The 24,419-nt window shown below is 40.2% G+C and overlaps 1 protein-coding gene and 1 non-coding gene across 5 annotated transcripts in view; both read right to left on the reverse strand.

Moving 5' to 3' along the window:
- Positions 1-24,419, reverse strand: part of Mctp1 (multiple C2 and transmembrane domain containing 1) — a 521,330-nt gene that overhangs the window by 405,066 nt on the left and 91,845 nt on the right. The window lies entirely within an intron of this gene.
- Positions 1,394-1,498, reverse strand: LOC121133228. The gene has a single exon (XR_005870020.1). It is a non-coding gene; the product is annotated as a U6 spliceosomal RNA (small nuclear RNA).

Consider the following 24,419-nt stretch of genomic DNA (forward strand, 5'->3'; position numbering starts at 1 on the left):
CAGTGCTCAGGTTCATTTATGCTGGTAGACTTGATTAAGTGGGAGCGGTTGCTGCCATGATTTCCTAGAGGGTGCAGTAAGTTCATCGAAATGACCTTCCTTGTTTCATGTGTCACTCTAGTCACTCACTGCCCTTGACCAGACGAGACAACCTCATGACAGCAGTTACAGTTTACTACAGTTTTCTAGGAGTTTGGTTTAGTCTTGACTGGTGACAAAGATAGAATTTCCTTCTTTTTCAAAATGAGAAATTAAGGTCAGGCTCAGACACTGAAATATGTGAAAATCAATATTTCACTAGATTTGTTGTGGTTCCCACATTCATAGCCAAAAATTAAACTGAAGAAAATTATCTTTATAAAGTAAGTATGGAAAGTGTCTGTAACTATGAAAATATAGCAAATAATGACAGTAATACTGACATTTCTCAACTTTTCATACAAAGACTAGAAATATCAAAAGAGCACAAAACACACTTTATGGTGGCAAGTTAAAGATAATTATAGCCCATTGTTTATAATTTGAACTCAAAAAGTCCTTTGAAATAAATATGGTTCCAAAAATGAACATTGTAAGTCTCTGTTCTGTAAAGCATCATGCCCTAAGACTGTTTCAAACCAGTTTATCAATTGTCAAATACTCTAAAGAAGAAATATATATGCAAAGACAGGCTTGATCTTCTACTTGGAAGCTTGCAATTAGAGTACATCTGAAAGCAACTGGAATAGGTGCCAAAAGTCTGTCCCCAAACTACTTTGCTGCATTCCCAGTACACTGGTTGCTCTTTCACATCCAGTGGCAATCGTTTCTGTGCCTAAACATCCCCTCCCCCATTTCTATTGGGAGTCCTGTGAAATACGACTCCTCTGAGCAGCCTTCCCTAAAACTCCCAAATGCACGTGTCCTCCCTGGGTCCAGCTACAAAACTTGTCTTCTATGGCATCAGCTTCTAGCCGTTGGACTGGTATCCTAGGAGCTGGCTCTCCATATCCCACGTGAGCTTGGGTTAGGTATCACACCTTCACATAACAGGCCCTCACACCGAGAGAGGAAGATCAATTAGGATGAGATCAATGAGGAGAGGAAGTTGGGAAATAGGAACTGGGAGAGAAGGGAGGGAATGGAGAAGCAAATTAGGAAGGAGGCCAGGGAGGAGAGGGGTGCTGGTCCCCAGTGCCCCGTCTCTTCTGCTGACTCTCTTGCTACCCCACTGTCAGAAGCTCTTCATGTATGACCCCCATGCTGTCAAGAATGAGTTCCAGATTTGGAGGCTGGTTTGTAGATGAATAATTTGCCTTGACTTGAAAGATAATTTTTGCAGCAGTCTTCTTATTTATAACTTCAGAATGTTTGAAAGAAGATAAAGGAGCAGGAAGTTTGCATCCATCTTTCTGAGCTCCTGGGTCTTGTCAGTCTTGTTTGACCTCATCCTTGCTTGGGGGCCATGCTAATCTCTGCATCGTTCCAATTTTAGTATATGTGCTGCCGAAGCGAGCAGAGGAAGGGGCAACAGGTCTGGACCATTCTACAGTAAGATAATACCATGTGTATTAGTAGAAATGAGTTAATAACTAAAACAGAGCTAGCCAATAAGAAGCCCTAACCATCGGCTTTTAAAGATAGCATCTGTGTGCTTATTTGGGGCTGAGAAGGGCTGCAGGATCTGGCGGGACAAGAAAAACTCTAGCAACAGAGGGGACCCTGAGAAGGAGAAAGGAAGGAAGAGTGACACAATAAAAAATACCAATTTTACCCTCACGGGGTCATGGCAAATGTTTAAGACATACTGTCCATGGTTTTTAAAGTATTTGTAAAACTCATTTAGTATAACCATGATATTACACCCTATGTATAGAGCAGGAATACTAAGTACCTCTTCCAGTGTTGTTATTGTAGTTAGGAATGAACAATGTAAAAGCAGAGTCAAGTGTCTAGAATCCCTCAAGTCAGAGGATCAGCCACCACCCTTTCTTCCCTCACACTAAGAAGGGTTTCCTTTATTGGCTTCATCGAGGCCACAATGGAGAGGGAAAATGCAGTTTGCAAAGGTGGTTGGGCATATCTCATCTGTTTATCTAGACAGCCTAGACTTTAGAATTCAATACTGAAGACATTACTAAGCTAAGCACTTGAGACTCTCATATTCTGCTTATAAAAGAAATGCTTTCTCTGAATTTCTTCAGTGTGATGCTTCCAGCTTATCTAAGAGATACCAGATGCAACACTCCTAGAGATCTAGTTCTGTTTTTCTGGTTCTTGCACGGGATCCTGGTTCCTGCTGGACATGGTAAGCAAACATGCTCACAGGGCATGGCTGCCAGTGAGGAACAGACTTTGCAGTCAACCACACCTTAATTGGAAGTGTTGCTCAGTAAGGGGTAAAGCTCATTGCCATTCTCCAAGACTGCTTTGTCAATAATGGGACCGTCCCTAGTGACAGACTTATGGAGATCACAGGAGAAGATACTGGAGAAACAGTAGATGCCTGCCACATAGACCTTGCCCCATGCATTCCAGCAAAATAGAGTAGAGCCCAATCCCCAAGTGCAAAGCAATTCTATCAGCTCTGCATTCTAGGGAGATGCTGCCTGTTCTAAAGTGTTAGCAGAGCTCCCTTGTGCAGATGATAAGATTTACATTTGGCTTTGGAAATGCCCAAGATTAGAGATAAAATGCCACCTCAAGATAAGCAAGTTTGTGGAATTCTGTGACTTGGTGATCTGTAGTGAGACACTGCTCCATTCTGTCTAGTTTCCTTCCCCTTCCTGTCATGAGAAATGCATTATTATCAGCTGATCCTGGCAGCTCTGAGCTAAAACAAAGACAACAAATAAATAAATGTTTTGTTTACATCCACATCTACTGAGGTATCCAGAAAGGCTCTTCCTCCAAGGCCCCAACCACCTGCACTGAACTTGATCCACAGGCAGTGTGACTTAGACAAGGTGACTGAATTAATATGTGAATACTGAATATAGAACATATGATCTGCAAGCCCTGTAGACAATAATACCATTCTTTTTTTTTTTTTTTTTTTTTTTTTTTTTTTTGGTTTTTCGAGACAGGGTTTCTCTGTATTGTTTTGGAGCCTGTCCTGGAACTCACTCGGTAGACCAGGCTGGTCTCGAACTCACAGAGATCCGCCTGCCTCTGCCTCCCGAGTGCTGGGATTAAAGGCGTGCGCCACCAACACCTGGCAATAATACCATTCTTATTCTAGAGATTTAAGCAAGCGCTTCTGGATTACTTCAAATTTATTTGAAATTGGAAGTGCGTATTTTCTCCCTCATTCTTCTCCCAGGAGAAAAGCTTAAGCTGTGGATGACAGTGAATTCCCCATGTGTGGCCCAAGAGGCACCTACAAACATAGGACCTGCATTAGAAAGAGGCATGCTTGGAGCCTGCAGAAGTATGAAGGGCACAGAGCCCGTTGCTGCCACTGCATTAGGAGAGAGTGCTGTGTATGGTCTGAGGAGGAGCTGGGCTCCTTGAATGCCCAGTTCAGCCCTGTCACACTGCCCCCACCCCCAGAGAGCATCCCAGTGACAGAACACTACCTCAGTCACATGGATAGAGAAGGAATGTTCTATGCTTTCAGTTGTTTCCTTTCTAAAATGCCTTATTCTAGAAAACACTTTAGATGGAGATTCTGTATAGCCAGAGCTTGGGCAAGCAGAGCCTCCGGGGTCCTCAAAGCAAAGGAATCACCTTGTGTCTCTCAGTTCATGAAGCTAGCACTTTTTCATCGGACTTTTTTGGCTGTGCACCTGAGCAGCTGTGGCTTCTGTCCTGCCCCATAACACACATCTTTAGATTCAGCATAATGTATCTCATCTTCTCTAGAATAGTAAGAGCTAGACCACACCCATTAGCTGGACAGGCAATTATTAAGTAGCTGTAATACATCCAAACACTCTTTGTTGGTTATAAATGCTTTGGACTTGTAAGAGTCTTCATTTATATGGGTTTAAATATAACATATACATACAGACATGAACTACTTGCAAAGGTGCCAGTATGAGTTGAACTTACAATTTCAAAATATTTCTTAGTTGTAAGAAGTAGTTTGAGTTTTCTTTCAAATAGTCATTAATATCCATTAGTCAAAAAAGTTGCCCCAAAGTCTAAGAGGCAGGAATGGAAATGTTAATTGGTGGGTTAATGCTAATTACAAGGAAAGCTGCATAAACAGGGCTGAATTGTGATATTCCCAAGGATTCCAATCCAGGATGCTTTGTTCCAGTACAGCCAGTACGAGCAAATAGGTTGGAGATTTACAGATATTTGCATGGTTCTCTTTCTGGCAAATGCAAATTGCCTAAGAAAATAAAAAGATCTAAAAATTGCATCATGTCAGATGACAATGAGAGCAGGTGAGAGCACGATTTGCCTGCCCGCATCTTCGCCTCTCAGCTCGGGAACAAGAGAGCTTCCTTCTGCGCTTTTTCCTTTCATATGAAATTATTTTAGTCAGAGGATCCTTAAAAAGAAGTCTCAAATCTACCTTAACTTCTCAGCCTTTAATTAATGTTTTAAAAGTTAATTTAAAAGGACAAGTGGAGCTGCTGGTACACGGGAGGATATGCACTATTCACGAGAGGCTGGTACACGGGAGCATATGTGCTATTCACGAGAGGCTGGTAGACAGGAGGATATGCACTATTCACGAGACGCTGGTACACGGGAGGATATGCACTATTCACCAGAGGCTGGTAGACGGGAGGATATGCGCTATTCACGAGAGGCTAGTTTCTATTTTTAACCACTTACCCTGGAATACAAGCAAAAACATGCAGAATTATGGATCATAAAGCTGTTTCCTCCAGGACAGCATTAAGTGGTATTAACCCTCTGCTACACCCACCGGAGAATGTTGAGAACATGAAAATCGCAGATCATTTTGTGTCCATATCTAGCATACAGCTTGACATGGACAGCACAATGAGTGACTGAAAGCTAATTGAGTGAGAGAAACACAGGAAGCTGTCTTAGCTGTCCCCTTTGCTTTAAAACGATGATCCGGAGGAGAATTAAGTTAAAAACATTGTATTTTAATGATTAATGTCTAATTTAATGTTCAAAGAGACCTTTACAGTAACCTACCAAATTCTTTTCCAATACTGAAAACCCTTCAGCAAAAAGCTACACATGGAAGGTTTAGGGGAAGAAAGGGAGAAGTGTTGTAATTATATTATAATCTCAAAAATTAAAGAAAAGCATATTAAAAGAAGAGAAATGGCTTTTGCACCTCAGTTTCCTCTCCTCTGTGTTCCCGGATCCAGTCACATTTTCAAATGGCAAAAAAGGTTTTCCATTTCTAGAGGGGATGGACATGTGCATTACTTACTTCTGTGTTGTGATAAAATATTGGATAAAAACAAATGAAAGAAAAAAGTGTTGATTTTTGTCTCAGGGTTTCAGAGGATTCAGACCACGGTTGCTAGGACTCAAGTAATTATGCAAATTCCACAGGCAGCAGAAGAGCTTAGCAGAAGACAGATGCTCACATCCCAGGAGATAAGAAGCAGAGAGACTGAGAGGGGCCAGGAGTGACACAGCGGGGGAGCCTGTGCCCCATGCCTGTTCCCTCCATGTATGCTCCTCTCCACTGGAGAGGGAGCTCTGTCCACGCCTTTTAGCATGGCACTGCACATTCAATCCATAGCCACAGGCTTTCCATTCAGGACAGTCATCATTTGACCTGTGTGTGTGTGTTTATTATAAAAATACAATATATTAAATATATTATATATTTCAGAAGAAAAAGAAAAAAGAAAGGTGTTTTCTTGCTGTCTATTTCAAGTTCAGTTTGTTTTCAGATGTGTCTGCTATCTTCTTGACCTTGTGTGCAATGTGGAATTTTCCCTACTGTTCTGGCTCAATTAGTGACAGGAATAAAGTGAGTACAAATGGATACAATTACCTCTCTTATTGCTTCTCTATATTAAATGAAAAAGAAAACAAACAAAAAACCCTTTGAACCTTACTGAGGATAGAGGAAATTTTTATTGAATAGGATACTATTTTATGTAGTAACTTTTAAAATAGGCAGACTCTGGAAGACCTCACATTTCAAAAGGCAACTTTTTGTTTTGAACCTCCAAACTGTGGTGATGGTAAGCTACCACACCATTAGGATTCTGTAATGAAAATACACCTAAGAGACTGCTCACCTCTCCCAGGGCCTGCAGACTCAGGACAGCTGCTTTCCAAGAGGTGGCATAAGTGATACATAACCCCAGGGGATTCAGTGTCACTGTCCCTGACCAGGACATCCATCAGTTCAGGCTTCCATGTTAGGCCACAGCACTTACCTATGCCATGACTCTGCCCTAACATCCTTAAGGATAGGTTTGGACTGATTACAAGGCATTTCCACTCTCGTTTACGAAGTTTGGCATCTGAGATCAACACCTTTGGACACTTGCAAAATCTCATTAACTTGCTTCCTGCAAGCTTGGATTTTATTATTAGAAAGTTAACCTGTACATTCTTTATACACTTTTAAAAAAGATTTGACCAACCAAATAAAAACTTGTCAAATGAGTGTGGTGTGGATATACCAGTTACTCTAGACAACAATCTAAGAGTAGTTAGTAACCCACCACCTACCCAAGCCTTGCAAAGTTAATCAGGGAAATGCACCCTGATGCATACAGCCCCACTCAGTGGAAAAAGAAGCTTTCTGCTCCTGACTCAACTTAAACTTCTTCTGTTAAGTGGGCAACAACCTGAGAGTTTGGCCAAGTTTTAAAAGAAAGACCTAGAAGAGGTCATTGTGTTTATGCCTTTCTGTCATCGTATACCGTATCCAAACTATGTATCCAGGCCAGGTCCTAGCAATCTGTTATCCATGTGACTCCAAGTGTTTTCCTTCTTTGCTTGCCTCTTTCTGTCTCTCTCCTTTCCTTCCCACTTTGGTTTTCTTTTGATTTGTCAGCAATAGCTTTGATGCAGGAATGTAACTTTTACCCTTGTTTAGATCTGCTTTTTACTAAAGCAGTTCAGACATCTCTATTAGGACATGTTACCCACAAAACGTATTCCTTTAAAAAAATCATTGGTAAAGCTTGTAAAAAAATGACTTAAATACACACATTAAGCTTTTACTTATGGCTAATTTCTGTTTTACAGATAATGATCAGTCATTTATTAGATGCTTTAAGTGTTTATTGTAGAAAAAAGCACTGAATTAATAGAAAGAAAACCATGCTTTTCAAAGTTTTAACACATTTATAAATTCTTTGTCATTCATTCAAATTGACTTGCCATTACAATTTCCCCCATTACTTCCTTTTATTATGCAATTAGCTGTTTAAATTCACTAATGTGGGTCTCCTGAAGGCTGTGCACAAAATTAACTTCAATTATTTTCCATTGTAGACTGTGGCTTAGTCGGTGCCCCTAGAGAGACATCACATGATTGTCCTAATTTGCCAAGTTAACAAGAGTCATACCTTATCATGTATCTCCATTGTCATTCCTAACTGAAACTTGAGGCCAAGAAATGAAACCAACAGGAAACATAATGACTTTTACAATGGAGTTTATAATTAGGACTCACAACATAGGATTTCTTCAGAACAAAAAACTCCCTTGTAGGATTAGGCATTTCATTCCCATCTGAGCCCTGTCGCCTTTCCCTGACAACCTATGCAAATGAAGTTTTCAATTCCCAGAAAGCTAAAAATTACAACTGTATTTCCCTTTATTCCAGTCACTGTGGGTGGGGGGAGATAGAGAGAGACAGAGAGAGGGGAAAGGCATTATAAGCATCGAGTATGAACCCAGCATTTAGACACGAAGGGTAATCTGGGAGTGAAACCTCTGAATGCATTACACTTAAAACCTCGCTTACAAGTCTTCAGTCATGTGTCTGTCAGCATACAACAGTGGTGCTGAACAGAGCTCACTGACCTCGGACCACAAATACCGGAGACCATTCACAGTCATTATGATCACTTGAGACTGTAGAATGTGACAGCAGAAAGTAGAACTGAAGAAAAGTAAGAAGGTTTGGAGCTCTGGACCCATGGAAGAATGATTTTTGAGCATGCAGGAAGCCCGGGGTTCAGTCCCCAGCACTTCCAAGAAAGAAGGGCAGAGGAGGAGGAGGCACTGAGAAGAGTGAGCTGTGGGAGTGCAGTTATAGCATGTTTGTTTTGCAAGCACAACTTGAGTTCCATACACAGGGCTCATCTCAAAAATGCAGGTCATGTTGCTGAGAGCAAAGACAGATCCCTCAGGGTCTCTGGCCAGACAGCCAGTCCACTCAGTGAGCCCCGGAAACAGAAAGACCTTTCCCAGCAAATAGTGGATGGTGCCTGAACAATGGTGCTTGGAGCTGCCCTCTGACATCCACCATGCCTGTATGTATGTGTGTGTGTGTGTGTGTGTGTGTGTGTGCGCGTACACACCCGCTCGTGTGTGTGCACATACACACACACAATGTCGTGGAAAGAGAAGGTAACCATCCCTTTAGAAACACAATTGCTATAAAGTGGTAGAAGGAATCTTGCAACACAGTAACAAACAATGAAACACATGAAGGAGCCACACAACAGAAAGGATGAACTATGTAACACATAGAGACACAATTTCCAGCAAACAGAAACTTAGCTTCCCAGGCACTATGTAAATTCTATCAGCTTCAGTTATAAGAATAACTTTTCTTATAAATTGATGAATTTGATCATTTTGGGGAAAGAAATTATGTTTTATACTATGGTATCCTTTACGGCCTTACCCAGTCACTTTTAAACTAAAACAAAGTCTTAAAACTAACAACAAGTATACTTCATAAGTAAATTAAATACCTTTATGTAAATACTTCTTTACCAGGCACTATGGTTATCCTGTCTTTTTCTAATACAGCAAGGGTATCAGAAATAGTTATTTAGCATTTCTCATAATAAAATGAAGGGAACATTCGAGTTCAATTTCTATTTCCTATTTTGAGGAATGTATGTAAGTGTGTGCATATATGTATGTGCTTGCACACATAAACAAAATGTCATCAAAGTAAGATGACTGTCGTGTTAGCTTGGAGGCAAAGAAGGACTTAGCCATGACACCAGCAGTGCTGTCTCACTGCCACTCTTTTGGTCTCTAGTTAAGCACAGCTGCTTCCTTGTTTACCACAATCTCTAGAAAGTCCTACCACCTTCCATTTCTTCAAACTCTTTTCTTTCTTTCTTTTTTCCAGAAGGTGTTTCTCTGTTTAGCTTTGGAACACATCCTGGAGCTTGTTCTATAGACCAGGCTGGCCTTGAACTCACAGAGATCTGCCTGCCTTTGCCTCCTGAGTGCTGGGATTAGAGGCCAGTACCACCACCACCCAGCTCCATTTGTTTAAACTCTTAAGCAAAATTCCTTTTCATACACCAGCAATAGTCTCTTGAGCATTTCTTCTCTGTCTCACCCTCTGGTTGTGCTTCCTTATAACCAGAGAAGCCAGAATTTCTAGCACTTGCCCTATTAAGGTCCAAAATCCTTCTCCCTCTCCCTCTCCTTCATGTCTTCCCCTGTTCCCTCTTTGTCTTCCTCTCAGCCTCTCCCTCCCTCCTTCCCTTCCCCCTCCCTTCTTCCCTTCCTCTCCTTCCCTCCTGTTCCCTCCTTCCTTCCCTATTCCTCCCTTCCCTGCTTCCCCCTCCCTCCCTATTCCTCTCCTCCCTCCTTCCTCCTCCCTCCCTCTCTCCTCCCCTCTCTTACTCCTCCCTCCTCCTCTCCCCCTCCCCTTCACTCTTTCCCCTTCCTCACCCCTCCTTCCCTCTCTACTGCCTAGCAACATTCTTTTGGCCCCCTCTAGAGATAGCCAGCAGTTTTAAATGCCATCACACATAAGCTTTAATTCCTGACTATTCTGAGTTATATGCAAGACAATACTTGGCCATTTATCTTTGCTTAAAACTAAACAGTATGCTGGAGCGTTGTTGAGGGTTGGGCTGTAGCTTTGAATTGCAAGTGCAATTTGAACTAATCTTTCAAATTCAAAATAATTTAATTTAATAAAAATAGTAACTAAGGAAAAGTGGAACTGAGTCTGAAAGCCATACCTGTTCTCCACCCTTGCTGTAGTACGCATCAGTGGAAATTTATAAGTGAGACAGAAAATGATTTGATTCATTCCTGACTAAAATCTGATCACCGGGATCTTTCCAGATTCTACTTCACTATTTTTGTATCTTCAATTTGGCATGCAATGGAAATGAGCTTGGTCAAGAAGCCTTAAGCAAATCAAATTGAAAGTCAATAGCCAAAGAAATGCATTCCATGTCTTGGAGATAATATCACTCTTATACCCTGAACTTTCACTATCAGATTTTTTTTACAAGTTCATTAAAGGATACATGGGTAATATCTAGTGTAATTCTCCCATTCAGTAATTAGGAAATACTAATAAAGAAAGAAAGCATATTAATCCTACAAACCAAACAGTTGGGATGCAGAAAGTGGATCCAGACCCATGCAGCTCCATTAATGAGCTGATTATAAAAACTCTGCCTCATTTGATGTATTACCAAACATTCCTTCAGACCATAACAGTTGAGAAAAAACAACTTCTTGCTTCACTCTTTGTTTGCAATGTATGTGGGGTTTGCCAAAGGGGAAGAATGAACACATAGTTAATTAAACACAGGAAAAGCCATCTGCATACACTTTGTGGCTTGGCTGCCCAACTTGGCTGCCCAACACACTTACTACACATACCAAAGAGAAGAATGTGGTCCAACAAGCCTTTTCTGTCTGCACAGAATACACACGTTTCTTACCTTAGAAGGAACCAGGGCATAGAATAGAGGTATCTCCATGTGGTTTTCTGAACCCATCATTTCAATTGAGGGCAAAAAGAAAACAAGTGTTTTCCCTGACTAACAGTATTTCATATTAATCATTGTACATATAAAGAAATTCATTAAACCTAAACTGAGCCCTTACCAGCTCAACTAGCAGACACATCAGACCAAATGAACTGTACCCAGGACTGTAGGTTCAAGTGTGTAGTTCAGACACTTCTCAAATTGATCTTCAGATCTGTGCGTTGCAACAAAAGAGTGAGAGAAAATGTTCCTAGTTCATACACACAAAATCTGAAAGCAGTGTAATTGTCGTAAAGTAGAGTGTACATCCTCATGTCTCTTTGGGGTGCAGTTTCTGAGGAATGATCAAAGGGCAGTGAGCCAAAACACTGTCGCATAAAAGGAAACAAACTCCCCTTTGCCAGGAATGTCTGCAGGACTGTGATGCCTCCTGGGAGCAGCCTTTGTTTCTAAGTGTTTGGTATTGTTTGGGAGGTGTTTTATTGTTTGGGGGATTTTTTCCCCATCCAGAAAGCTATCTGTGCTTTTTAGAATCAAAAGTCTTTACAGCACTCCTAAAACTAAGTAGTATGAAACTATAATTTTATTTCTCTTCTCTGAAAAGTCAAGGCCTAAAGAAATGCTTAACAATGTTGAATGATGTAAGAGTTGACAAATTGATACTGATATAATGGTAAACTGCATTTCCTCTTTTTGCACACATAACCTGACATCCTATCAATGATGTGGAGACAAGAATCTTTGAATTGTTGGCTGTGGTGATGCTGTTTTCCTTTGTCAGTGATGTGTTTATGTCCATGCTATTCTTCGCCACTCAAGTAAGAGATACATAACACCATGATTTACCTCACCGGGAAACATGTCTTACTTATTGAAGAACTTCAGGGTTTAAAGCAATGCAATTAAAAATGCAAGGTACACATGCATCACATGAAATTTTATGACAAACTGTATCGAAGGGCACGGACCCACTCTCAAGTCCTGACTATTTCTGTCAGCTGTTAACACCTTTCATATTTGCTTCAAGAAAGGCAACGAGGTGCATGATGAGGTCCTGGACTGACAAAATCTAGCACACAACATAGTGAATAGCTCCCAGCACATTTACAGGCTAATTAAGGATAGTTCCCCTTAAACCAACTAACACCTTCAGAATGAACTAACACACACTCTCAGCTAAAACTGGAAAAGGATCCGGACAGGAGGCTCTGCAGAGTAATGTCTCATGATTATTTAATCTTATAGTAAAGTTTTGTGAAAGTTCTCCCACATCTACGTGGACTGATTTTTAAAACAAGTGAAGTAACAACAACAAAAACCAAAAACTATAAAAGTCATGCCTTTAATCACAGCACTTGAAAAGCAGGGGCAGGTTGATCTCTGAGTTTCTGAGTTCAGGGCCAGCCTGGTCTACAAAGTGAGTTCCAGGACATTCAGGGCTACAAAGAGAAACCCTGTCTCAAAAAACAAACAATAACAACAAAATGGAGCCACTAAAATATCACAAAAGTTGTTTAAGATTTGTGTCCTTCATAAGAATACAAAATACTAGAATAACATTTTCAAAAACATGAAAAACAACATCGGTGAATAAATTCGTGGTCCTCTTTTCTTTCCTATGATTTCTAAGCATAACTCTTGCTTGATTGCTGCTTAGAGACATTTTTTTCAGTACCTCTTAACAATACTCCAAGTGTGGGTATAAGGGATCGAATGTTTTAGAAGGCTCTATGCTTGGCAGCCATTTTTGCTACTGTTAGGTTGGACTTTTTATTTTGTTCTTCTTCTAGTTTTTGTTTTGAAATAGAACCTCCAAATTGTGGCAATTCTCCTGCCTCTGTTTTCTTAAGTGTTGGGATTATGGATAGGAGCTCATGGTAGCTATATTTTGTAAACAGAAAGCTATATAATATTAAATTAATATAAACAGAGACCAGGTAGATGGCATACAAATGTAAAATATACATCATTACTGATGAAATCAATATTTTTTTAGCTTTTTCTTAAGAGAAAGATGCTTGTTAGATATCTATACAGCTCATGTAATTTATGTAGAAGAATTAGAAAAGATTGAATTATTAGTATATAAACACACAGGGAAAGAGATACTGACCTGATATTAAAGGCATACCGTAGGGCATATCATATAATGGTTGGAAAGCAGGAAACTGAACTTATCATCCACAGAAACTAAAACATGGCACAACAAATTCAGAAAGGTTCTTGGCAAGGTCTCTGGGTTCCTTTTTACCTAAACTCTGAGTATAGAAATCCTCCTAATGTGTATTTAACACCTAAAAACAATTCACACATATGATATTCTTTTATTGATAGCAGGAAATAGAAAATGAATTTGAGGTGGAAAATCTTGTATTATGATTCCTTAATTCTTAAATGTTTAATTTTAAGCCCCAAACAACCTGTAACAAAGGTAGAGGCTATTGATCTCATGTTCAAAGGAAGTAACTGAGACACAGACATCTAGAATCCCTTAAGCATTACAACCCTCACACTGTGGAAGACAGAAACTGCTCAACAACTCTGGTGGGATGTAGGATTTGAACAAGCCCGCACGATCCTCTCCATTAATGCTTACACTCTTCCTTTCCTTGAGTATGAGGGAGACCAAGACAATGGTGGGACAGCTGTTCTCTTGCTTGGGTTCCACAGCGTGACGCAGTGATGAGCCAGCCACCCTTCTGATTAGATTCCTTTGTGTACAAACTGGAGAGGATTTTCTCACTAGCTTTGAAGCTGTCATAGGACAAGTTCACCATGTGGCTTGGACCTGAGGTTCCCTTAGGAACTGAAAGGAATCACTGGCAAGTAACTAACAAGAGTCACATAGAAGTGAATTCTGCCATGGCCTCGAAGAGCTTGGGAGAGAACCATGTGCTCCAGATGAGAATCACAGGATTCACTGAAGTGGTTTATATCGCATGCCCAGGCTGAGGGCAAGGCTGGTGCAATGCCTGCCTCCCAGGAAGAGACCAGTAACTGTTGGATGAACACTGTCAGGTGTCCAGCTGGGTGGCATATTCTGTGACCTTTTGGGTTAGCCAATAATGTTAAGTGTTCTCTGGCTCCCGTTTGCATTACTCTGACATTAAAAACTCATCCTTTATTATGAAAGTGTTACAAACCTTTTGGTTCATTTTTCATGACAAAATTCTTCAGTTCCAAGTGAAAGAGAGACCTCACATTAGTCTGAAAGGCATCACAATTATATAAGGTAGGATTGCTTAATAGATGCTCAGCAATCATACAGAAGGCACATTTTTGTGATTTGGTTTTTACCAGAGAGACCTGTCACATCATTGGGGAGTTCAACTCTTTTCTCTCTCCTTTTTAAAAAAGCAATTAAGAATAAGTTTTGTTCTCTTAAAAATAAAAGCGATTTTGAGCTCCTTTTTTCTACTCCGTTTTCTTCATTACAATAATTGTTCTAAAGGAAAAGATGGGAACATATGAAAAGTCATCTGAATGGAGTTCCTAGTGCTAAGTCACTGTGTAGTTAGGGCACAATCACTGCATTTGGGGGCCTTGGTATTCTCTCTAAAGGGAAAGAATTTAATGAAATGCCAGTTACAACCAGAGATTTTTCTCTTAATTTAAATATGGCTCATAATTACATGTGTTTATTTTAGAAAGGATTTCTCTTACAGCTCTAGTTTGTGTTAAGGAGAATTAATTAAGTGCTGCAATGTCAATTCATTGACTTTCTTTAACTGGTAACAATTTGATTATTTGCACTAATCTATTTCTTGGACATCTGAGTGCTTACTATGACTTTGTGACTACACAGAGAAAGGGGAGATACAGCTATGGCATAATACAGTTGTGGTATAATAATACAACTATGGTATAATAATACAGCTATGGTATAATAATACAACTGTAGTATTATAATACAGCTGTGGTATAATAATACAGCTGTGGTACAGTAATACAGCTATGGTATGATAATACAGTTGTGGTATGATAATACAGCTGTGGTATAATAATACAGCTGTGGTGTGATAATACAGGTGTGGTATAATAATACAGCTATGGTATAATAATACAGCTATGGCATGATAATACAGCTATGGTGCTCATAGGCTCTGCAGAATTTTCTTTGGAAATAACTGTATATTTTACCAATATATTTTCATGACATGAACTTGGCAAAAATCACTTGTATTCATTAACAACATTATTCATGTCAGGTGGTGGTGGCACATACCTTTAATCCCAGTACTCAGGAGGCAGAGGCAAGCATAACTTTATGAGTTCGAGGCTAGCCTGGTCTACAGAGCAAGTTCCAGGATAGGCTCCAAAGCTACACAGAGAAACCCTGTCTCAAGAAATAAACAAAAACAAAAAAAGGAATGAAGAAAAAAGAAAGGAAGGAAGGAAGCTATTCATTTGAGACACAGGAGACATCTCCATTGGTAAAATACTTGCCTCCCAAGCATGGTGACCTCAGTTAGATCCTGCAGGGCCCATTTAGAAAGCATACAGCCAAGTTGGGCATAGTGCCTCTTGCCTGTAATCTCCACACTGAGAAGGCGAGGACAGGAGAAATATGTGATCCTCAGTGCCCAGCAAAGCCTGTTCTGATGGGTTCCAGACAAGTGAGAAACCCTGTCTCCAAAAGCAAAACAAAACCATAGGCAGTATCCACAAAATAGAGATGTAGCAAATGACTTTCTGAACAGGACTGCATTTGCCAATGAATTAAGGTCAGAAGCTGACAGCTGGGACCTCTGAAATGTCACAGTCTAAGTTAGACTGTCCAGTCTCTGTACTTTGAGCTCCTTGCTTTCTTGGACATTGCTGATCTGAATTGAAAGAAACAGTCAACATTTTGAAATCCTAGATTCTGTCAATTTACCTCCTATGTCTGTCCATCTTGGACAGCTACCCATTAAACCACAATCTTCATTATTTCACATTTGTCTTACTGCTAGATTTAGCTCTCCCACAGGACCTGTGATAACCAAGGAGCACATCCTCCCGTGGAAAGTGAGCTCCTAGTCAAGGCTCCCATAACCCACTGTAAGCAGAGCTGGTGTACTACTCTTCAGCCAGTATCAGCAGCTGGATATTCTACTGACATTTGAAATGGCAGAGGCTGCCTCTTACCTTCTGCAGTCCTGCACACAGGTGAAAATTGCTCAGACAACTAGAGATCTAGCTTTCCACATTTTCTCCCCACTGGGAGAATGAACTTAAAGGTGTTTCCATTTTTCTGTACCATCCAGGTTCCCTCCCTGTTTTCTTCCTTCCCAAGACCTTGAACTGCCACAAACAAAGGCACTGAAGCATTGAGGACTTCAGAGCAAAACATCCGTCCCCAACAGCAAAGCAGCAAGATTTTGGGTGTTTTGCACCAAACATTTAAGAGCATCTTATCCTATTCCACCTGGACTGTTGCATCCTTGTCAACAGTAATTAAGACTATCCTAAGACTCAACCATGCACTGGCAGGGTTCCTCAAAGTAAAGTGTTCTGCAAACAGAGTGCTAGAAAGCTCCCTCTGGACTCCCTCATAGGCTTGGATCAAATTCTTCATACAGAATATTTGGCACCAGTATGGCATCTGTGCTACCCAAAGGACTGAGAGATCCACCCACATGAGAGTGTTGCCCTTCTCTTACGAGGCTTCCGGTTCATAATACACAATTACTGAGTGGAGGTGATGGAGGAGAGCTATGTCGCTTCACGTGTGTCAGCCCTTCCATGTGCTCTATGGCAAAACTCTAAAGAAAAAGAAAGAAGAGAAGGAGGAGAGGAAAAATATGCTGGAAACATATAAAATCAAGTGACTCATTTTGGAGCTACAGATGACTTCAGGGTATTAGAACTTTGCAATTCCCTGAACTGTACAGGAATAATTAGCTGCAGTTATTGCTTCATGCTTATATTCAGAAAGCAAGAAGTAAAATATGTTAGCCATGGTCATCACAAGTGGAAGCAACAGACAATGTTCAGTCATTAAAAGTAAAATGAATCATAGCATAGAAGGCACAACAGACAATAGAACAGACTATTTGTATTTAAGACTAAAGGGAGTGACTGCTAAAGACTCGCTTCCGACATGAACACATCTAAGTGTCCAGGCAGTGCAGAATTACGCTTACTCTTTCCATCATGGTAAATAGGGAACCCAACATTCACACACAGTTTCAACTCCACTTTTTCCTCTCTTTCGTCTCCTGTCCTATGCCTGCCTACAGAACAGATTACTGTGTTATAAACTCACACATATAGACAGGTGTCTAAACAGAATTTTAGTCCTTAAACATACAAGAACATCAGGCATTTAGGGACAACTAACAAGACTGCAGAGGCTCATTCACAATAATCAAAAAACGAATATCAAATATGCAGATAATAAGCAATGCGTTTTTAAAAAAAACAAAACTTTGCCAAACAGAGATAAAATACAAAAACAAGATTATGGGAAAGGGAACAATCAGGACACAGGAAGTATGGCAGGAAATTTAAAGAGAGAGACAGAAATTAAAGTAAAGTAAGTTACAGAGCTGATAGGTGAAATAGCTCATAAAATAGCTAAAAAGATGAATATAGGAAGAAACTTAAATGCTTAACCAGAAAAACCCAACAGTGAATTATCAGATTCCAGATGCTATAACCATCACCACAAAATCATGAAGCCTCGGGGGAAGAGCAACATGATGAATTACTGAATGAATAAGTGTGTGCTCTTCAATGCACAGAGGTGACAACAGGACCAAATGAAGAAAACACACGTACACACCCATGCTCAGACCACACACACACACACACACACACACACACACACACACACACACACACATGCTTAGGCCACCTGTATCATCTTAAATAGCTCATCAAATATCCAGCAAATTAAAAAAAAACCCAGAACCTTCTTTATTACAAAATTTCAAAATCAGAGGTAAATATCCCAACCCAACAGTAAATTAAAATGATGTGAACATTTCAAAGAAATACTAAAATGAAAAAATTCAAATGTTAAATTCCTTAAAGAAATTTAAGAAGACCAAGAAAAAGCAATCAAACAGGTTAAGGAAAACAGTTTAAGACTTGAAAATTGAAATAGGAGCAATAAAGAAAACACAAACAGAGGAAATTCTGGAAATTGCAAATCTGGGTAAATGAGTAGGAACTACAGATGGAAGCATAACCAACAGAATATAAGAGATGGACAAGAGACGTTCTGGTGTTGAATATACAACAGAGGAAATAGGTTCATCAGTCAAAGAAAACATAAAAGCCAAAAGCCATAACACAAAACATATAGGAAACCTGGGGCATCATGAAAAGACCAAATCTAAGAATTACAGGAACAGAAGGAGAAGAATACCAACTCAAAGGCACAGAAAGTATATTCAACAAAATCATAGAAGGAAACTTTCCCAACCCAAAAAAGGAAATTCCTATGAAGATACAAGAATTTTACAGAACACCAAATGGACCACATTAATCAAACCACTAAACATACAGAATAAAGAAAGAATATCAAGAGCTGCAAAGGAAAAAGGCCAAGAAACATATAAAAGCAGAATAACACTTGACTTTTCAATAGAGACTCTGAAAACCAGAAGGTCCTGGACAGACTTTATGAAGATACTAAGAGACCATGGATGCCGACCCATACTGCTATACCTATTAAAGCTTTCAATTTCCATAGATGGAGAAAACAAGGTATCCCATGACAAAAACAGATTTAAACAATACCTAATCACAAATCTAGCCCTACAGAATGCACTAGAAGGAAAACTCTAAGGAAGTTAGCTGTGCCCACAAAAACACAGGCAATAGGTAATCTCACACTAGCAAATCCCAAAGAAGGGAAACACACACACACACAACAACCACCAAAAATAACAGGAATTAACAACCACTGGTCATTAATATTCCTTAATATCGATGGATTCAACTTGCCTACAAAAAGACACAGACTACCAGAATGGATAGGAAAACAGGATCCATCCTTCTGCTACATTCAAGAAACACACCTCAACTTCAAAAACCTTGAGAAAAGACCTTCCAGTCAAATGGACCTAAGAAGAAAGCTGTAAGATGAAGATTACCATACACAGGATAGGGATGTCATAGGTTATTTTATTGGGGAGAAGTCACTTACATGAGAAACCGATAACCCAGGGTCAGTGCTCCCAGCATCCAGTCTCTGCTGCTCTCTGAGACCAGACCAGATCCCTGGAGAGAGCTCACCTCTGTCTCCTCAGGCCTATATCCCACACATGCCCCACATGCACCTGTGGCCACGCCCAAACAGGCGTGTTCAGCGCCACAGGTACCTAGTAAGGTCTCTCCCTACAATTCCCCTTTTAGTCTAAAGAAAAGATTTAGACTTAATACAAAACTATTTACAAAGATGGCAAAATTCAAGTGTGTGCTAGAAGGAAAAGTACAAACATACACCCTCAAGATCTAAAGCCAGTAAAACAACAAGGTCAAATGGTAAGAACTACAGAAAGCTGGTGTAGCTATCGTAATATCTAACAAGATAGACTTCAAACTAATATTAATCAAAAGAGCTGAAGAAGGACATTTCCCATTCATCACAGGGAAAATCCATCAATATGATGTCTCAATCCTGAACATTAATGCTCAAATACCCGTATATGTAAAAAGAAACATTACTGAAGTTTAAATCACACATCAAAACCCACACACTAATAGTGGGAGACTTCAACACTCTACTCTCACCAATGGACAGGTCTGCCAGACAAAAAATTAACAGAGAGATAAGGGAACTAACATATATTATGACTTTAAGATGAAGAACCTGAGAGACATCACTGAATTTTCTGGGGTCAGTTATGCAATTAAAAGGACCAGTTCTTCACTACCAAAAGCAATGTGTCTCTGGGTGGTAATGATGCACCCCTTTAATCTCAGACATGGTAGGCAGAAATAGACAGGTGGATCTGCGAGTTTGAGGCCAGTCTGGTCTGCAGAACAAGCTCCAGGACATCCAGGACTACACAGAGAAACCCTGTCTCAAAATATAAAATAAAATAAAAGCTTATCAAAAAGAGACAACTCTTCATGTATTGTTTCTTCTAAGCTCTTATTAGACATTCACATTGCAGAGCTATTGACTTTTGAGTTTCCTCCCACTCGGAACAGCACAAACCCACAGTCAGGAGACAGCTGAGCTGTATGTAGAATTGCAGGGCTGTGACTAGCTCATTTACCAGTTTCATTACTGCAAAAGCAGAGAAAATATGTCCTTCCCCATCTTCTGACGAGGCTATTGGAAAGATTAGATAAATCAACGAGCACACCTAATACTGCACACAATGCACAAGTGTTGTCTGATGTGTGTTTGGGAAAAGACTTAACAGAAGGAGAGACTGGTTATGTAGCTAGTTGGTAAAGTTTGGAAACCAGTTTCAACAACACAACACAACAAAGACAGATAAGGTAGCTCTATGGAAGGAAAGCCTTTGACATTCCAGTGGGGTTGAAAATCAACCCACATATTCAGTTCTATGCACTTTGATAACAGCAGGAAGCTACAGACACCCATGCATACGTGTCCACGGATTCACACAAACCCACACCTAATATAACGAAACAGCTCCAGGCCAGTACATGAATACTTATAACCTTCTTATATTATTTGATACTGAAAATCAAATTATGTGACAAATAAAAACAGATAGAAATTATCTAAATATTTCACATTTCTCCCATTTTATTCTATTAAAGCACAAATAAAATCCAGCTATATAATAAAACAGGAAATTCTACTCAAGTAACTGTATGGCCAGCAGTGAAAATCTCTACATTTAGATTGAAATCTAACAGCTTCAAAACACTCACGAGGTTCAGAATGGGAGTCTCAGCAACACTAATGGGAGCAGATAGTGTCTGCAGTGATGTTTACACATCTTCTCCACAGGTGAATCCCAGGTGATGCTGTACAGCTGAGGGACTATTGGTGGGGCTTTGATTTCATCCCAAGGACCAAGTCCTGCTATCTGGTTTTATTTTCTACCACTGCAATACCCCATTCTCCTCATGGCTTTTGTCCACGAGGATCAGTGAGTTACAATCCTGTGCTTCAGAGTGCCAAACATTTCTAAAATAGTAAAAGTAAACACATTGACTCCAAACCCTTTCTCCTGCAATCGATTCTCAAGCACTCCATAGAAGGCCTAAGCAAAGTTCACTACTGTCACTGGGAAGTCCATTTGTCTTCCTCTGTGTTTGCACTCTCCAAGGCCAAGACTGTGAAGAAGTCTAAACCCAGGGAATCACTATCAAAGGCACAGGTGTTCTTTCCCTACAAACATTTTAAGATTAAAGCTAAATTATTTTTTCCAGTCATAGCTTCAAAACTTCCAAGACCTAGTCACCATGCAACAAGTCAGAATCCCAAATGTACATCCAGTATTTTAAAGCCTTGATGGACCTATAGCCTTCAGTATTTTTCTCTGTGGAAAAATTCCTTCAGTTGTTGCTGCTACCCAAAATTTGGAATAAAGAGAATTCTCAGGGAAGGCAAATGCTTATCACATTGACTCAGGCAAAGGGATGAAAATGCATAGTAAAATGGAGTACACCGGGTGAATAAGTCTGTAAGCACCTCCATAATACATCAAAGATTCAGATTTTCCTTCTCATTTCTGATACTGAGATTGCATGATTTAGCCTCTTCCCCATTATTCTCAGGAAGCTGAATCAACCATGTGCTTATCACACAATGAAATTAGCCTCCTTTTAAAAACAAATTGGTTTGCGTTTCTTGAGTAGTGTTGCCTAGTAGTGACTTATTAATTTTTATTATGCATGGGTTATATATCTCTTATGGAGTGGATAAAATGCAACAAAAGCATGCACAGACACATACACACATATTTAGGGTGAAAGAAGTAAGCTTTGATTTCAGTGAAAATTATCAGACATTCACAACCACGTTATATGCCTTGTAAAATCACTTAAATTCGCCTATCATCAAATATACTAAATTTTATTACAGCCCACATATGTGCATCGTCAGGCTTGTCTGGGGTTTTAACTAAAGGACATCAGAGGGTTTAATAGCACAGTAGCTGCCCATGTTAGAGAACATTGATGAAGGACTCCGTCAGTCCCAGCAGCAGCAGCATCTTGAGGAGGTGTCTGCTATTTACCAAAGAGCTCTGCCAGTAAAGCTAGACCCTGCTGGGGGCAGGCGAGAAAGTCCAAAGCAAAGTTTTATCCTCAGACAAATTAATCACATTTCACCTGGCTCCTCCAAACTACACACAGTTCCTATGAAACATGACAAAGCAAGAAAATGATGTTCCGTTAAGCTGCAAATAATTTTTGTAAATGACTATGAAACACCAGTGAAGGGCAAACAAGATCTAAAGACATGTAAAGTCAAATAACTGCAGTGTTCAAGGACCAGAGGAAACAGCTCCTGCACTTTACTGGGCTTTTCCTACAGCAGCCTTATTTTCATCTAAAGAAACACACAGATTTGGGAGCCCATTGTGGCTTAGTATTAACGTATTTACACAGTACTTTATCATTTTCAAAGGATTTTCATCTCACTGAAGCCTCTTCTTCTCAGGCAAACAGACTACTATCCCATAGAGAAGCATGAGACGAATCCAACAGACAGGTGAAACATAGAGCCAAGCCAATCTGACTAAGAAAAAAGACTTTATTCTGATGGCGATTCAACCCCTTTATTATCAAGCTCACTGAAGAGCTTTTATTAGGCAACACCTGCAAGGGATGTTCTGTTCTGGGATACGCTATGAACCCTTTGTTCAGACCACATATAAAGAGTAGGTTAAAAACAAGATTGGTGTTTATAACAATAAGAAAAGAATTGGTCTGTTTCATTTGAAGGCCAGATGCATCAATCAAAGTGATGATAGGTGGGTGGGCTTTGTGGTTCTTTTACTTCCAAGATGATGAGTTTTAGTTTAGTAATCACTAAACAAACAAAACCTTCTGGGATAGTCACTATCATTAAGCCCATTTAATGTACCAGGTAAGTAAGGACCAAAGATTAAGAAAGTTTTGGTCAATACCATGGAGGATTGCAGACACAGTACAAAAGGCAAGCAGTCCTATGCTCTGCAACTCACCTAGGCTGTACTGCCTGGCGAACAGGAACTTGAAGCAGGCAAGGGCCTTAGCTGGGATGATTTCAACAGCACCACCATTTTTCAATGCTTACTCTCTTTGGCTTTCCTCAATTAGCAATTTCTGTTTAGGAAATCTGTTTTCAACATGTCTATGAGATGCAGGTGTAACGTGCATTCTTCCCACCAGCCTCCTGCCCCCCCCGGCTATCTCAGCCCCCAAATAATACACGAGACACTATATTAATTATGAAGCTGATGGCCATTTGCTATGGTTTCTCACTGGTCAGCTCTGACAATTATTAACCCATAATTACTAATCTATATATTTTTACAAGGACTTACCGAGAACACAGCCTCATGCAACCTGTCTTCCTGAGATCATATGGTGACTCCCTCCTCTTGAATGCATTTCTCAGAATCCTCCTCAACTCCTAGTCCCACCTATCTTGCTTCCCTATTGGCCAACAGTACTTTATTCATCAACCAATAAGACAGACATATTTACAGAATGACATCTCCCATCATGAAGGTATTTGTTTTCAACTGAAATCATTGGGATAACCATGACTCTGACACTCCCATGAAAAAAAGTACATTATGTCCAGAATGGCACCTTAACCAGAGCCCTACCCAGAGGAAAATGTAACCAATGGACTTCCTCAGACCTAGACTAAGGACAGGAACAGGGAGGGATAGGCTGGAGTGGTGCCTTTCACACACAAGGAACAGCACCCACAACAGCACAGACAAATCTGCAAGGGGAGAACCAACCAGAGGAGGCTGGAATGATACCAGGGAAAAGAAAGGCAAGCCTGGAAGGCTTTGACATTGGGCAGAGATCTTGGCAATGAGAAACTTCTGGAAAGCTTTCAGAGAAAAATCAAAAGATTGGGTTGGTTGATTCAGTACCAAAAGGAGAATGACACGGAATCTAGCCAGGCCTAAAGGGTCTTTGTCCTGAGATGGGTGATGGTAGAAAGCCAAGTGGTAGAGGAGGCTCTCACAGCACATCCTTAGACACACAGCAGGCTATCGGAGGGGCGCTGACAAGTACTGGGTCCTTAAGGTGTTTCTGGAAGTTATGCCTCAGAGGCAACTTGACCATGGAAGACAATTTGACACACACAACATTCACCATCACTCTCAGAGGCTAGACACACAATACTTGCTATCATACTCAGAGGCTCAGAGGGGTTTGAAAGCTAAGTTTTCTCCTGATTACCTCCATTTTACTAACCCAGCATAATTCCTAACTGCTTCCTAATTACTGTTCCTTATACTTCAGTGTGTGTGTGTGTGTGCATGTGTGTGTGAATAGCTGTCACCCATCACTAAAGAACATCTTCTTTGCAACAGATGGGGCCATTACGGAAAACAACTTCTAAATTTGGAGGACCCATCCCTATTCAATACATCTGTAACACAACCCCTACACCTAAGGTTCAGAGAACATTGTAGAAAGGGGATCAGAAAGATTGTAAGAGCCAGA

This window comes from Mesocricetus auratus, unplaced genomic scaffold (genome assembly GCF_017639785.1).
Source record: "Mesocricetus auratus isolate SY011 unplaced genomic scaffold, BCM_Maur_2.0 Super-Scaffold_100020, whole genome shotgun sequence".
Taxonomy (NCBI): domain Eukaryota; kingdom Metazoa; phylum Chordata; class Mammalia; order Rodentia; family Cricetidae; genus Mesocricetus; species Mesocricetus auratus.